The sequence below is a fragment of the Sciurus carolinensis genome, unplaced genomic scaffold, assembly GCF_902686445.1.
Source record: "Sciurus carolinensis unplaced genomic scaffold, mSciCar1.2, whole genome shotgun sequence".
NCBI lineage: Eukaryota > Metazoa > Chordata > Mammalia > Rodentia > Sciuridae > Sciurus > Sciurus carolinensis.
The window spans coordinates 83,755-101,542 of NW_025920234.1; the positions used below are offsets into that span (position 1 = coordinate 83,755).

Consider the following 17,788-nt stretch of genomic DNA (forward strand, 5'->3'; position numbering starts at 1 on the left):
GTGATTCTTCCTCAACCTCATTAGTTGGTGGAATTAGAGTTTTGCACCAGCATATCCAGCAATCAGTATTTAAAAAAATTGTGGTCTTGTTTCTACTGTTACCTTGTGTTTTAGGTTATTCTTTTTAGTTGTTGCTATATTATGACATCAATTTATAACTTTTAGTGGCAGTAAAAAATAATGCTTTACTATGGTCTAGATAATACAAGAAGCTTAGAGCATTGACTTTACTTAATTCATTTTGCTTTCTTGTTTCTTTTGCTTTTTTGCATTTTAATTCCACATATATTTTAAATAACAAAATATATTATTGTTGTGTGAAATTATTATTCCTTTAGACTTCACTTTTATTTACCCTTCTGGAGCTCTTCATTCTTTTCAGCAGTTCCTTACTTCTTTCTGAATTGTTTTTCCTTCTGCCAAAAGAACTTCTGTGTTTCTTTTAGATCTAGTCTGCTGGAAGCCAGTTTTACGTCACCTACTATTTATTCACATTTGCCATGCTAAATATGTCTTTTCATTGTTTTCTTGTTTCCATTGTTTCTGTTGAAATGATAGCTGTCAACCTTATTTGAAACATAATGTCTTTTTAAAGAGTTTTATCTTAGATTTGTAGGTATTTTACTGTGAGATGACACTTTAAAACATATGGAATTGTATTTTTGTTTCATGCATCTATGACTAGAGTCACCTATCTATTTTGGAAAAGCCTTGGAGTGCTAGACCTTTTTACTGCATCTATTATGTCTCTTTATTTTCTTATTTTCCCTCTTAAACTCAAGTCATTTTTTATTGATCTCTCAGATCACTAATTCTTTTTTCTTTGATAAATCTAATCTTAAATCTTCCTGTTTAAAGCCTTCACTGGTTATTTTTCTGTTCTAGAATTTTTAAGTGATTTATTTTTTATGAATTGAAGTTCTCTTTTTAAATCCTCATTCTTGTCTTCCATTTCTTTGGCAATAATTGTTGGTATTTTAGAGTCTGTATTTGGCAGTTCCACTGTCTGAATTTTTTTTGTTGGTGTCTCAGGTCACTTTCTTTTCTGTTTTGTTTTGATAATTTGTTCCTGCCTTCTATATGACTAGGTAATTTTTGGTTGATGCTATACCTTGTGCCAAAAACCTCAGGAGGGTGTATTGCATTTCTCCCTCAGGAGGGTGTATTGCATTTTTTGTCCAACTGTTAGAGGGTGACTTTCATCACCTTGATCCGGTCAGAGATGAGGATCATTCTGGGCTTCTGGTTCTGTGCAGACTGCTCCTATTCAGTTTTTGCTTTGCACTGAGACTTCACCTGCAGGAGTCTTGACTGGAAGCCAGAGTATTCGCCAGGACTCCTCTTTTCTGGTGGACACTCACCCACAGGTTTTTTAATCTTCTCAGCATTACTGGGCTCTTGGGGGCCCTGCTTAGTTTCTTAGCTTGTTTGTAGATGCTTTCTGCTTCCCTTGCTAGCTCTCTAACTGGCTTTGGCAAATGCCTGGAGAGGAAAAGTAGAGAAGGTATTCAGCTCACTTCTTTTCTTATTCCTTCTTTCTAGGATCTTAGCTCTTTAAATTTTTAAAAAATCCTTAACTTTTAAATTTTTTCTTAGTTGCTCCGTGATGCCTTTAAAAAGCTGGACATTTTGTTTTCTGATTTGGTGGTGTTTTGGGAAAAGGCAAGTCTGGTACTAGATGCTACCCCATCTTGGGCAAAGTGAGTCTCTTAACCTACCTTAACTCTTCTGTCTTCATCTGGAGCAGCTTAGATGGAAAGTTCAGTGAGACAATTTGACGACTTTGGCATAGCATGTCAGCATGTGCTTCATTCTTTTTCAAGGCAGTGTCATTTCATGTCAATGTGAAAGGAAGGATTAATTTCCTACATCAATTTCCCTGTTGCCTGTAGACAGAGACTTGTTTACTGAAAACAGCCTAACAGGCTGAGTTTATATAGCAGAAGCATAATTACCTTCTTGCTTAGATTAAGAAACTAATCAGAGGTGTTAAGATTGAAGTATTTTTACTGATTTCTACTGAGTTCAGTTTTTACTGATTGAGATATGTATATTTTTAGGGGTTATAAATGAATCTCAATAGAGACATCAGGGTATCAGTTGAGATTTTGGACTTATTACACTTAGGTGTTATTTGTTTCTATCCCAATGCTTACACACTACTTTTAAACTGCCTTAATTTACTCATCTGTAAAGTGGAAGCAGTTACATCACCTATCTCAAAGGATTGTTAAAAGGGTTAAATATTGTGTATAGTTCTGCTTTGGTCTCTGGGTGGTTTAAAACAAATTTAAATTTAAACTGGGTGATTTAAAACAGAAATTTATTTGCTCTTATTTCTGGAGCCTGGAAGGTTCTGGATGGAGGGTCTGGACAGTCTTCTGGTGAGAGCCGTATACCTGACTTGCTCTTTGCTAACAAAGCCCTTCTGCAATTCTTGGGCACAGGTGTTGGGGATCTTCTTCTTCCTCTTATAAGACCATCGATCCTGTTGAGTATGGTGCCACCCTTATGACTTTATTTGCCCCTAAATAGTTCCTTAGAGGCCCACATCCAGAGTCCCACCAGGGGCTGGAGATTCAGTATGTGAATTTAAGGGGAATGTCATTCAGTCCTTGGCAAACTGGGACAGATGATCCCTGACTTAGAACGGGGCTCCATCCCAGTAAAACCATTGCATAGTAGAAAAGTTGTAAAGTTGAATCACTGTAAGCCGGGAACTTTCTGTACATAAAACTATGTAAAATAGCTACCTGTCACATAGTAATTAAATTAATTATGGTTGTGTGATTCTAAACATTTTCCCCTTTTTTTCTTTTCTAGGTACTGACTTTGGATTATGTTTTAGAACAGAAGGAATAGTGATTTCTCCCTGTCAGGACTGCTAACTAAGAAGCTACAGAGAATCCTATGTAAATAAACTGTGATCTCCTTTGCTACCCATTTACATGGGGAGACTCCTGTGTTTCACCACATCCAGGAGTGTATATCCAGCACCATCATTATGAGTGTTTCGAGTTTGTTTTCCTTCACAAGTCCAGCTGCAAAGACACTTCTTGGGTGGAAACAGTGTGATGAAGAAGAAAAATGGTCAGAAAAGGCTGTTGCTGTTGTGGTGAAAAAACTGAAGAAGAAGAAGGGAACCATGGAGGAGCAGGAGAAGGCCCTGAGCTGCCCCAGGCAACCCCATCACTGTGTCACCATCTCCCACCTGCTGGACAGCAGGCTGCAGGTCTCCAACTAGAAGGCACTGCCTCACATCATTTGCTGCTGCATGTGGTGCTGGCTGGATCTTCAGAGCCACCATGAGCTAAAGCCCCTGGAGTGCTGTAAGTTTCCTTTTGGCTTCAAGCAGAAGAAGTCTGCATCAATCCCTACTCCATAGAAAGCCCTGGTGAGTGTGCTTTCTGTGTTTGCTTAATGTGTCAAGCAACAGATTCATAGTCTTAGAAACAACAGAATTTCTGTCTTTGGTTGTAATTCCAAAGTATCAGGCCAACTTGTGTGCATGTCTTTGTGTGAGAGAAAGACAACATGAGCCCATGTGTTAGTGCACTAGCCTCTCACTGTAGCAAACACCTGACATAATCAACTCGTAAGGAGAGAAGGTCTGTTTTGGCCACAATTTGAGGGGATTCAGTTCACAATCAGTTGGATTCCTTGCTTTTGGGCCTGTGGTAAGGCAGCACACCATGGCCTGGCATGCGTGGCAGATCAATGCTCCTCTTGAGTATGAAAGCTGGGATTCCACTCTGCCCCTCAAGGGCATGCCCTCAAGGACTGGAAGACCTTCAGTAGGCCCACCTTTTAAAAGGTCCCACCACCTGCCAATAATGCCACCCTGGTGAACAGCCTTTAACACATGGCCTTTGGGGTACATTCCCAATCCAAACCGTAGCAGCCCATGCTGTTCCATACATTTTAACAGCTTAGAACTCTTTAATCAGCTCTGTTGGAAACAGGCTGTGAAAATCATCACTGCAGTACTAGTAACACTAGTTTTTAGTAAATGTTGCATTTCTGGATTTATTTTTTGTTTCACTTTGGTTCTACGCATTTCTGTAGACAAACCTAGCTGAAATATATCACAAGAGGAGAAAATTAGAAAGTAACATGCTGTTGCTTGGCATCGATGTACATGGGGGGAAGTACATCATGGTAGCAGTTGGGACTTACCACTTTGTCCATGAGAACAGCACTTATCATCATCTCTAGTGGAGGATATGAAGGAATTGGACTGTGACATCATTTGTTACTATTATAAGGTATTCCAAGTTTTTATATATTATCGCGTCCCCTCTGGCCGCAGAGAGAGACACGACAAATGTCTGAAGCTTTGGAAGTTTATTGTGCACAGTTCCTCTCCTACGCTTCTCTTACCCCAACTTCCGCGCACTCCCAGCTTCCCTTCTCCCAGCTTCTTCCAGCTCCCGCGTACTCCCTGCTTCCAGCTTGGCTTCAACCTCCGCCTCCGCCTTCGCCGCTTCTTCCGTCCCCCAGCTTCTTCTGCTTCTGCCGTCCCCGCCGCTTCTGCCTCTTCCTCAGCTTCTCCCCCCTACTCTCCCACCCACCAGGCTTATATACACTTCAACCAATCAGGGGAGAGTACACGAGATAAACGCGGACAGCTGCAGGCATAGGATGGGTACACGAAGGGGGCATGCTCTAGTCACATCGTTAACTAGCCAATCATTGGAATTCGCTGGTTGTTTACTGTATAGCTGGCCGCATTTGGCTCAGCGTCAGGCGCCATCTTGACCATGCCTAAGGCTGGGGGTCCCGGAAACCCCCACAGATCCCCCTTCTTTAATATTAAACTAAGGCTCGGGACGGTGTCTGTCTTAGGCTGAGTGGTCAGCATATGTCCTTACCCGTCATCAGAGCCTGCAGAGCATGCTGCAGCTCCTGTCTTAGGTCGGTACACAGCCACCTCCTTCATTACCCGTCTTTGACTACCGATCCAGCATCAAGAGCCATACTAATGGGGGGCTGTCGGCCTTTAGGGCGGTCATGGCCTGATGAAAGATAATTTGATCTCTCTATTGGCTAGCTTGCAGATGCATGCCAAAACGAATGAAGAGAAGGAGGCCAGGGCAGAGGAGTACCACTATAGCTCCTAAGCCTGCCCGCTGTTTGACAAATCTATAAACAGAAGAAAAACCATATAGCCATATTAAATACAGAAACAATATACATCCCAATGGAGTTACAATATGGGCAACACAAAACAGCTCTCAGGGAATAAACGCATCCCAGTCCCAAAAGTTCTTGCAAGGTATCCACTTGTTCTTATAATGAGTCCATTCTCTGATAGAGTCTCTATGGTCTGCAAGGCTGCAGCTGCATTTTCAGCCAAATGATCGTTGTTGTGGTTGTGTCAATGCTGCTACTGCAAGGACTGTGGTGGCAATGATCACAGCTGTTGCAATGTCAAAGCCTCTTCTGTTTCTTGATAATAGCACTGGCAATTCTATATCTGCAACAGAAACTAGGGCTGGTAGGAAGATAGAAATGTGCAAATTGCACAGGTGGCAAAAGAACCATTCCAGCATTGTGAGAGATAGCATACGGTTAGTGAACAGTTAAGAGGTGTTATTAGAAATGTTAGTTGGTAGAAACATAAAAGAGAGGAAATACACAAGCTGACGTGGGAGGAAAAGCAACATCATAGCTAGGGTCAGCAGAATGAGTTGCTCTACTCTGGGTCTGATTTGTAGTATGATTCCAACGGCAAAGTGCAGAAATTCCTCCTGTTAAAGCAAAGAAAGGCTAGAAATATCCTTATCTCCGAAAGCAGCATGACCTGAAAAATCATCAGTAGAATTGACAGGCTTGTAGAGGAATTGGTGAAAAACAAGAAAAGGAAGGATAAAAAATGTGTTAATTAGAAGTGAAAAATATGGCCAGGCTAACAATGGCCCATAGGTTCCGGGTTTGCCTTTCCGTCTGAGTTTTTGTTATTGGAGGAAGGCTCAGACTCACCATTGTGAGGAGGAGCAGCATCACTTGCATGCTGTAAAACTCTGATTAGCCTTTCTGGAATCCAGACTGGAGTCTGTTGATCCTGTGGGAAAATACAAACAGACCCTCGGACCCAACGAAGGACTGGATCCGGTCCTTTCCAACAACCTGTCAGGATATCTTTCCATTTTGCCCATACTTGAGGAGTATTATGGGGATTATAATGTCGATCAGCTGCAGAATGGCCATCCCTATCCAGAGTTAAGAAATTTAGAATGAAAAGAACTAAATTAAGTTTATCTTTAGGAGACTTGTAGGAGGCTCCTATTCCCCCTTTTTGTTTATTTAGACAATTTTTTAAAGTAAGATGTGCTCTTTCCACAATGCCCTGTCCCTGAGGATTATAGGGGATGCCAGTGACTGATTGGATGTTAAATGTTTGTAAAAACAACCGGAAGCTTTTGGAAGTATAAGCAGGACCATTATCTGTTTTAATAACTTTAGGTATGCCCCAGCCAGCAAATGCTTGTAGGCAGTGTTGAATGACATCTTTTACCTTTTCTCCAGAATGAGTGGAAGCCATAATGACCCCTGAAGCAGTGTCTACTGACACATGTACATACTTAACAGTACCAAATTCAGAAATATGGGTTACATCCATCTGCCAAATATGACCAGGCAGCAGTCCCCTGGGGTTAACTCCAAAGGATTGTACTGGAATTAAAGGAGCACAATGTTGACAATTTTTTACTATTTGTCGAGCCATACATTTAGATATAGGAAATTTTCTGCTCAAAGTAGTGGAATTTACATGAAATTTTTCATGAAAGAGTTTTGCCTGTTCCTCTATGGAAAAAACAAAAATTGATTTGGTGGCCATATCTACCAAGTCATTAGCATTGGCCAAAGGTCCTGGTAAATTAGGATGAGCTCTAATATGTCCTACATAGAATAGATGTTTACGCTGTAGGATAAGGTTTTGTAGCGTAGTAAAGTAAGAAGCTACCGTGGACATGGAAGAAATATGGGGTACCGTTTCAAGAACCTGTAAAGCGTTAACGATATATAAGCTATCAGATAGAAGATTGAATGGCTGATTATCTGCTAATTTAAAGGCTAATATTACAGCTGCAAGTTCAGTAACCTGTGCGGAGTTGGGTGGAACTATTATGGTGTGAAGTTGCTTACTGATAAGTACTGCACCTACTCCATTTTTGGAGCCATCAGTAAAAATGGTTACACAGTCTTTAAGAGGCTGGACACTAGTCACTTTTGGAAAAACTATGGGAGTATTTTTACAGAATTGAATCCAGGGATGTTGGGGATAATGGTTATCGAACTGAGCTGAAGTGGAACAATATAATACTGACCAATCATCATCACTATTAATTAGCCATTTAATTTGCTGAGTGGAATAAGGAGTTATAATAATAGACGGATGGATTCCAAAAACAGTAATGCAAGATTCCATTCCCTTGAATATTACCTGAGCAATAGCTTGGGGATATGATTGCAATGTTTTAGCCGGAGAGCTAGGGAGATTTATACTTTGCAAAGGTCCTCCTTGGCAAACTATGCCAAAAGGGGTATGCTTCTCTGAGATTATGATTAAACTTAATGGTTGAGTAGGATCACAATGATCAACATAACACTGCTGAAGTCTATTCTCTACTAGCTCTAAGGATATCCGTGCTTCGGGAGTAAGTTTCCTAGGGGAATTCAAGTCAGGATTACCTTTTAATATATCGAATAAAGGTTTTAATTCCCCTGTGGATAATTTTAAATAGGATCTGATCCAGTTAATGTCACCTAAGAGTTTCTGAAAATCGTTCAAGGTATTCAATTGATCTGTCCTGATGGTCAACCTTGTTGGTCTGACTGTAGTAGCAGTGAGCCTTGTACCCAGATATTCTTGGATCTCCTCTAATTGTAATTTTTCAGGAGCTATCGTTAGTCCTCTCTTTTCTAATGCTTGAGTTATAAATTGTAATGCTTCTAACAAAACTTCTTTTTCTGGATGGCAAATAAGTATGTCATCCATATAATGATAAATCAACAATCTCTTAAACTTTTGTCTAGTAGTTGTTAACACTTTATCTACGTATATTTGACATATAGTAGGACTGTTAGCCATACCTTGAGGCAACACGGTCCATTCGAATCTCTGGTCAGGCTGAGTGTGATAAAGAGAGGGCAAAGTAAAGGCAAATCTCCAACAATCATTTTTGTGTAAGGGTATAGAGAAAAAGCAATCCTCTAAATCCAGAATAATAGTAGGCCAATTTTTTGGTAGTGCAGTAACAAGAGGGAGTCCACATTGGATGGGTCCCATAGGGTACATTTGTTCATTTATGGCTCTTAAATCATGTAATAACCTCCATTTTCCTGATTTTTTCTTTGTTAAGAATATTGGAGTATTCCAAGGAGAGGTAGAATGTTGTAAATGACCTGCTTGTACCTGCTCTTGTACTAACTTATGAGCTGCCTCTAGCTTCTCTTTTGTTAGGGGCCACTGTGGAATCCAGCGAGGCTTATCATCTTTCCATATTATAGGGATTGATGGTTTATCAGTGGCCCCTAGGAAAAACCCAATCCATGAGAATCATTTTTTGGTGGAAGTAAAGGCAGTGGTTGGGTAGATCCTTGACTATGTCTTCCTAATCCTTTTTTAACATCATAGTTCATATTTTGTAACATATTTCTTACAGGAGTCCCTTGGTAAATCTGGTCAGTGGTGAGTTTCATATCCATTTGCTGCAGGACGTCTCGTCCCCATAGGCTAATAGGAACATTACAGACATATGGCTGAAATATCCCTGTGTGTCCCTCTGTATCTTTCCACGATAATGAGGAAGCACTTTGATTGGGGCTTTCTGCTACTCCTAAGCCTCTCAAACTCTGAGCTGCTGCGATCAATGGCCAGTGCCCTGGCCAGACCACTGTGCCAACAATACTCTTGTCTGCTCCCGCATCCAACAAACCCGCAAATTCCATATTTCCCACCCTTAATTCTAGGAGGGGCCTCTGTCCCATATCCACAGCAAGGCTTATTAAAGTGGTTCCTGTTGATCCAAAACCTCCTTGTCTTTTATTTGTATTTTTACTGGGCCACAAAGAATGTCGACTGGGCAATATAAGCATTTGTGCAATGCGATCCCCTGGAGAGATGACCGTAATTCCTTTTGGTGAAGAGACCAAGGCTTTTATTTGTCCAGTGAAATCAGGATCGATAACCCCTGGGTGTACTATAAGTCCTTTTAGTGTTGAGGAACCTCTACCTAGTAATAGTCCTACACTGTTCTGTGGGATTTTTTCATGCCAATCAGTATCAATCATCTGCACCCCCATATCTGGAGTTAGTATGAGTCTGGAGGTGGCACAGATGTCCAATCCGGCACTTCCTGAGGTGGCTTTGCGCTCCCCTTCTCTGTGGGAGGATACCACCGTCGGGGAACTTGTTGAATTACCCCGTATATTTGTTGCGGGCCCCGGGGAGGGCCCTGTCTCCCGTTTTTTTTGAAGTTCAGGATTCGACCCTAGGAAATTATCCTCCCTATCTCTAATAGGCTGACAGGCACTATTCCGATGACTTCCTCTTCTGCATCTTGGACATAGCCCAGGTCCGGTTCCCAGGTTATTCTTTGTATAGATGTTCCCATCCCGGGCAAAAGGTGGCCTTTTGTTTGGACAAGTGGCTTTTAGATGTCCCTTCTGTCCACACACAAAACATGATCCTAAAGACTCTTTATTAGTTCTTGAAGGGAACCTCCCCTGGGCTTGTGCAAGTGCAGCAGACAGCAAGGTGGTTTGTCTGTCTATGGCTGCTACAAAGGCACTGCTCTGCTCCGAAGTATCATTTACATCTCTACACACTTTTAAGTAGGCGGACAAGTCTTTGTTTCTCCATGGTCTTATGGCCTCCCTACACCACCTGTTAGCTTGTTCGTAAGCCAACTGTTTCACTAGGGGCATGGCTTGCTCTGCATCTCCAAAGATGCGTGATGCTGTCTGAATTAGCCTATCGACAAAATCCACATAGGGCTCATTATTCCCTTGAGTTACCTTTGACAACTGGCCCTGCAAATCTCCTGCTCCTTGTAATGTTTTCCAGGCCTTGGTTGCAGCCACGGCAATTTGCGCATAGACTGCTGGATGATAATTAAGCTGTGCCTGAAGGGTTTCATAAGGTCCTACGCCCATAGGCATGTCCCTATCGATTTGGGGATTCCCCGCTGCTGCATTTCGGCGGGCGGTGTCCGCAGATATTTCTTGCCATGATGTTTTCCACATAAGGTACTGTCCCCCAGACAGAGCGGCCCTAGCAAGATTAGTCCAGTCCTGAGGCACCAAGTTTAATGATGTCAAAGTATCTACCAAGGCTATAGTAAAAGCTGACTGAGGACCATATGTGCTAACTGCTTCTTTTAACTGTTTCACTATTTTAAAGTCTAAGGGTTGGTGGAATCTTTGATTTTGAGCATCCTCAAAAACAGGATACGCTACAGATCCAAGATGACTCCATTCTGAGCGTAACCCGAAGCCGGACGCTTCATGAGGGAGTTCCCTATTTATGGGAGGTGCACTAGGCAACATGGACACTAGAGGGGGCTTTTTATCTAGTCTTAATCTTTGTACTCTTTTTTCCAATTCCTCTCCCGATAATTCCCCTTCCGATAATTCCTCATCTGAGTTAGTTCCTTTTTCTGAATTTTGAGAAAGATATGAACGTTCCTCTTTTATTTCTTCCAAAACCTGTCTTCCCTCAGCTAAAGGTTCGATGAGTGAAGGTTTTTTGTTTTTATCTTGCAGACAGGATTTAATAAGAGACCAAATAGCCATAGTGCCTACTGGTAAAGGATTTTGCCTATCTGCTATACGAAGGTCTTTCCCCAGCTGTTCCCACTGTAGGGTATTCAAAAGGCCCTCATCCAAAAACCAAGGGGAAATCCTTTCACAGTATCAAGAAATACTTTAGCTGTTTTTTCCTTCAATGGCGTCCCATGGTTTTTCAATAACTCCCTAAGGGGTTGCTGCATTCTGAATTTAGACGTTTCAGACCCCATTGTTACTAATTTGAATAGCTTTAGTTATGGTAATTACAATAACAAACAGTGGCCTAGCTGCCAGGAGCAACGAGATTACTGAAAGGAAAACTATCAAGTGCGCATTAAAAATTTTATAGCGGCTTTTCACGTACTACCTAATTGGACTGCTCCAAGCCTGTTTCTACTTTCACTTTAATTAGACCGCGTTCCACGTGTCAGGACCGCTGATGGCGTGTCCCGATACCCGCGTTCTACGCGTCAGGATCCCGATACCTTTCAACCGGACCGCACTCCGTGTGTCCCCAGGACCGCCAATGGCGCATCCTGACACCCTTTAACTTTTTTATAACCGGTTCAACTTGTATACAAAAAAAAATTTTTTCAAATATCTTACCTTGTTTTCTTTTATAAGGCCTTCATCTTCCCGGGTTTCGGCACCAGTTATCGCGTCCCCTCTGGCTGCAGAGAGAGACACGACAAATGTCTGAAGCTTTGGAAGTTTATTGTGCACAGTTCCTCTCCTACGCTTCTCTTACCCCTAGCTTCCGCGCACTCCCAGCTTCCCTTCTCCCAGCTTCTTCCAGCTCCCACGTACTCCCTGCTTCCAGCTTGGCTTCAACCTCCGCCTCCGCCTTCGCCGCTTCTTCCATCCCCCAGCTTCTTCCACTTCTGCCATCCCCGCTGCTTCTGCCTCTTCCTCAGCTTCTCCCCCCTACTCTCCCACCCACCAGGCTTATATACACTTCAACCAATCAGGGAGAGTACACGAGATAAACGCGGACAGCTGCAGGCATAGGATGGGTACACGAGGGGGGCATGCTCTAGTCACATTGTTAACTAGCCAATCATTGGAATTCGCTGGTTGTTTACTGTATAGCTGGCCGCTTTTGGCTCAGCATCAGGCGCCATCTTGACCATGCCTAAGGCTGGGGGTCCCGGAAACCCCCACAATATATGTGTCCCTTTTTGTAGGTAAAGAATATCCATCTGACCTTCCATACCTGTGGATTCTGCATTCATATGTAGAACAAACTGGGGATTTAAAATATTCATAAAAAATACATCTCTACTGAACATGTATAGATAATTTTATTTCCATTATTCTCTAAACAATAGAGTATAACAACTGTCTATGTAGCACTTGCATTGTATAGGTTTTGTAAGTAATCAGAGATGATTTACAGTGTGGAGGAGTATCTATGTAAGTTATATCTAAATCCTACACCATTTTATATAAAGGAATTGAGCATCCACAGATTATAGAATCCGAGGAGAGTCCTGGCACCAGTCTCCCTTGGATAGATGACTAGGGTTTTTGTTTTTATTTTTTAATTTTTTCAAATTTTTATAGACTTTATTTTTATTATTTGAACACTAATGGGGTACAAATTTTTCATTTCTCTGGTACACAATATAGGTTCACACCATTCAGGTAATCATACGTATACAGAGGGTAACATGGTTTGTCTCTCTCTACTATCTTTCCTTTTCCCATCCCCTTCCCTACTCTCATTTTGCTCTACACAATCCAGTTTCTCCATTCTTCTCTAACCCCACATCCTACCCCAAACCCCATTATATACATCATGCACTTATCAGAAAAAGTATTTGGCCTTTAGTTTTTTGGGATTGGCTTATTTCACTTAGTATGATATACTCCAGCTCCATTTATTTACCAGAAAATGCCATAATTTTATTCTTTGGCTTAGTGATATTCCTTTGTGTATATATACATTTCTTTTTTTAAATTTATTTTTATTGTAAACAAATGGGATGCATCTTGTTTCTCTGTTTGTACATGAAATAGAGACATACCATTTGTGTAATCATACATTTACCTAGGGTAATAGTTTTTGACTCATTCTGTTATTTTTTCCTTCTCCCCCACCCCTCCCACCTCTCTTTTCCATCTATACAGTCCCTCTCTCCTCCATTCTTGCCCCTCTCTCACCCCCCATTATGTGTCTTCATCTGCTTATCAGTGAGATCATTCATCCTTTGGTTTTTTTGAGATTGGCTTATCTCACTTAGCATGATATTCTCCAATTTCATCCATTTGCCTGCCATAATTTTACTATTCTTTATGGCTGAGTAATATTCCATTATATATATATATATATATATATATATATATACACCACAGTTTCTTTATCCATTCATCCCCTGAAGAAATCTAGATTGGTTCCAGCTAGCTATTGTGAATTGAGCTGCTATAAACATTGATGTGGCTACATCAGTGTTTATAGCATTACTGCATTACTATAGTATGCTGATTTTAAGTACTTTGGGTATTAACCTAAGGGTGGGAAAACTGGGTCAAATGGTGGATCCATTCCAGGTTTTCTGAGGGATTGCCATACTGCTTTTCAGAATTGCTGCACCCACTTGCAACTCCATCAGCATGGATGAGTGTGCCTTTTTCCCCACAACCACACCAACATCTATCACTGCTTATGTTCTTGGAAATAGCCATTCTAATTGAAATGAGATGAACTGTTAGGGTGTTTTTGATTTGCATTTATCTAATTACTAGAGAGGTTGGACACTTTTTCATATATTTGTTGACCACTTGTGTATCTTCTACTGTCAAATTTCTGCCCTTGTCTTTAGCCCATTTAGTGATTAGGTTCTTTGTATTTTTGGTATAACACTTTTTAAGTTCTTTATAAATTTTGGAGATTAGTGCCCTGTATGAAGTGTACATGGCAAAAGATTTCCTCTATTCACATTAATTGTTTCCTTTGCTTAGAAAAAGTTTTTTTCATTTGAATCTATCCCATTTATTGACTCTTGTTTTCATTTCTTGCACTATGGGGGTCTTGTTAAGGAAGTCTGTTCTAAGCAAACATGAAGATTTGGGCCTCCTTTTCTTCTATTTGGTGAAGGGTCTCCAGACTAATGCCCAGGTCCTTGATCCATTTTGAGCTGAATCTTGTGCAGGGTGAGAGATAGGGTTTTAATTTTCATTTTACTGCATAGGGATTTCTGCACCATTTGTTGAAGAGTTTATCTTTCTTTAATTGTAAGTTTTTGGCATCTTTATCTAGTATGAGATAATTGTATTTATGTGGGTTTGTCTCTGTGTCTTCTATTCTGTATCACTGATCTGCCCATCTGTTTTGGTGCCAATACCATGCCATTTTTGTTACTATTGGTCTATAGTACATTTTAAGGTCAGGTGTTGTGATGCCTCCTGCATCACTCTTCCTGCTGAGGATTGCTTTGGTTATTCCAGGTCTCTTATTTCTTCAGATGAATTTTATGATTGCTTTATCTTTTTCTATGAGGTACATCCTTGGGATTTTAATTGGAATTGCAATGAATCTGCATAGCACCTTTGGTAGTATGGCCATTTTGACAACATTAATTCTGCCTATCCAATAACATGGGAGATCTTTCCATCTTTTAAGGTTTTCTTTAATTTTTTTCTTTAGTGTTCTGTAATTTTTAATAGAGTTTTCTCACCTCTTTTGTTAGATTGATTTTGAATTATTTCATTTTATTTAAGGTTATTGTGAATGGAGTAGTTTTCCTAATTTCTCTTTCAGAGGATTCATCACTTTTGAATAGAAATGCATAAGATTTATGCAAGTTGATTTTATATCCTTCTACTTTGCTGAATTCATTAGTTCTAGAAGTTTCCTGGTAGGGTATTTTTGGTCCTCTAAATATAGAATCATGTCATCAAGAAATAGTGATAGCTTGAATTCTTATTTTCCTATTTGTATTCTTTTAATTTCTTTGATCTAATTGCTCTGGCTAGTGTTTCAAGGACAGTGTTGAATAGAAATGGCGAAACAGGACATCCCTGCCATGTTCCAGTTTTTAGAGGGAATACTTTTAGTTTTTCTCCACTTATAATGATAGGCTTAGCATAGCCTTAACATTGTTGAGGTATATTCTATTATCCTTATTTCTTCTAGTATTCTATTCATGAAGGGGTGCTGTATTTTACCAAACACTTTTTCTGCACCTATTGAAATAATCATATGATTCTTAATTTTAAGTCTACTGATGTAATGAATTACATTTATTGATTTCTGGTTCTTGAACCAACCTTGCATCCCTGGATGAACCCTAGTTGGTCATGGTGCATTATCTTCTTAATATGTTTTCATATGAGATTTGACAGAATTTTTTTAAGGGGTTTTGCATCTATGTTCATCAGGGATATTGTTCTGAAGTTTTCTTTCCTTGATGGGTCTTTTTCTGGTTTTGGTATCAGTGTGACACTAGCTTCATAGAATGAATTTGTAAGGGTTCCCTCCTTTTCTATTCCATGGAATACTTTGAGGAATTTTGATATTATTTCTCCTTTGAAGTTCTTGTAAAACTCGGCTGAGATTCCCTCTGGCCCCAGGCTTTTCTTGCCTTGTAGAATTTTGTGGCTTCTACTATTGCATTGCTTGAAATTGATCCACTTATATTATGTATGTCCTCTTGATTGACATACATAATTGGGAGGATCATATGTCTCTAGAAATTTGTTGATGTCTTTGAGATTTTCTATTTTGTTGGAGTATATATTTTCAAAATAACTTCTAATTCTGTGATGCATTTCAGTGGTGTCTGTCATATTTTCTTTTTCATCTTGAATTTTAGTAATTTGAGTTTCTCCTCATTTGTGTGGCTAAGGATTTATATCAATTTTGTTTACTTTTTCAAAGAAACTACTTTTGGTTTTGTCAATTTTTTGAATTGTTTTTTTGTTTCAGTGTTGCTGGCTCTTTGTGGTACCAAATCCGCGGGTATTTGTCACAGCCTAAGCAACAATTTGCGTGGGTCTTTATGGGTGGTGGACTGGAAATGAACTACTTTTACTATCTTTATTGGGCTGCTTTCTCGCTTATTTGCTTGTTCCCTAGGCTATAGAGGAAGAAAGACTTTTCTTAGGGAGAGAGAGAGAGAGACTTTGCATAAGAATCTGAAGATTCATAAGAGACTGAGAGAAACAGAGAAAGAAAGGCTTCTACACTTATCAGAGATCTATTTCTTCTTAGGCTTCTGCAACTTCTTCTTAAAGGTGCATCCTGCATCCAGTGAACTAAAGGTGCATGCTAGTAGTATGTGCTAAAGGTGCGTTGCTTCTCTCTGCTTGCCACTGCCCCTACTCGCTGCTTCTCTCTCTGCTTTCCGCTTTTCTCTGCTTGCTGCTGCTCCTTACTGTCATGCTCCGCCCTCCGCCTATGGCCTGCTTATATCACCTCCAGGAGGCGGAGAGTAGGGCCACGCCTCTTATGCAAAGATTAGGCAAGAAGCTAGATGTCCGAGCAGGCACGATTAGGAGTGCTCGAGAACACATGCACATGCATTGTGTACATGGATGATAAATCACCTGAGTGTGCTTATGTCAATTAACCTCCTCACTGCAGATGTGATCAGGTGCCGTTCTAGCATCGCCCGCATGGCACAGCCCCCAACAATTCCCCCTTATTTATATAAAATGAAAAGAAAGCTGGCAGGGTTCATGTCTGTCTTAGGTTGTCCATGGCAGAGCAACATCCTTACCCGTCATTGGACAATGAGGCTCTAGCCCTCATTTCCTGTCTTAGTTTGGTATGAGCTCCCCATGAATGTTACCCGTCTTTGACTACCAATCCAGCATACTAAGCCATATACTGGGAGATTGTTTTGCTTCAAGGGCAGACATGGCCTGTTTTATGATCACATTATGAGCCTGTTGACTGGCTTTGAGGCGTTTGTAATTGTAGAATAGAATTAACACAATCATACCCAAGCTTATTAGTGTGAAACCTAAGAATCCCCAAAATGGTGCCAAACTGTGCTGAAAAAACAATCATTTCACCCTCTCTACATTTTTCAATATTAACTCCATTAATCTTCTGGTCAGTGCACTTCCTTTTACATATAAGCCCTCTTTAAAGGTAAGGTATCAACATGAGGAATTAGAAGTGAGTTACGCAGGATGAAAATAAGCAGCTTGCTTTACTGAGAAAAAGAAGAAAATATCTGAGTGGTTAAATCACCTTATGAGGGGCTATGTGTTCTGCCAATTTCAATTTGGGAATTGCCTGAGTGATGCAATCACTATCAGCAAAAAGATCTGTTACTCCTTAAACTCTACAAGGGCTATGACAGCTGCTTCCATTTTGTGGGCCTTGAGTTGAAGATTTCTGTGCCCTGTTTCTTAAATGATTTGGCAACATCTTTCCCTCAACAATAGTAACTAATTTGTACTTGTTAACCCAATGTTTTCCCCTTCTGCACTTTGGGCAAAGACCTGGGGCACAAGGTGTAACAGATTTTACTATAGCTATCTCTTATCCTTTGTTACAGCATTGTGTCCTTGCTGCTGTATGTATCTGTGCATACACTCCAGGATCATATTGCTTCTGAGTATCTATTAAAGCACATTGGCCTTCTTTCACCATGTCAATATTTCTACCAGGAACCTTGCTACTACATTTCTGGAAGCAGTTTCTACAGCTATTTCTTGCCCCTAAGCTCTCCAATTAGACATTGTCCTCCAGATAGCACTGCTCTGCATACATGTTTCCAGTCTTAACTGCCTCTTTAAAGTTTTTCCTAATGGTTGATAGTCTCTCTATTTTGGTCCTTTAATATGGGCAGGTTCTATAAATTTTGAAGCTCTTTGTATTAGTTTTAGCTCTCTCCTACCTTTTCCCCTTGTTCTTAAACTTTCACTACCACTTGGTTATTCCTTTTGGGGATTCTTTGTATTAGATTTAGCTCTCTCCTTTTTCCCTTGCTCTGAAATTTTCTGAGTAATTGTTTTCTAGGTTACTACCACTCAATTTTTC

General features: G+C 40.4%; 1 pseudogene; it reads left to right on the plus strand.

The window, feature by feature from the left end:
* Positions 1-3,004: 3,004 nt before the first annotated feature.
* Positions 3,005-17,788, plus strand: part of LOC124975266 (mothers against decapentaplegic homolog 1-like) — a 56,268-nt pseudogene continuing 41,484 nt past the window's right edge.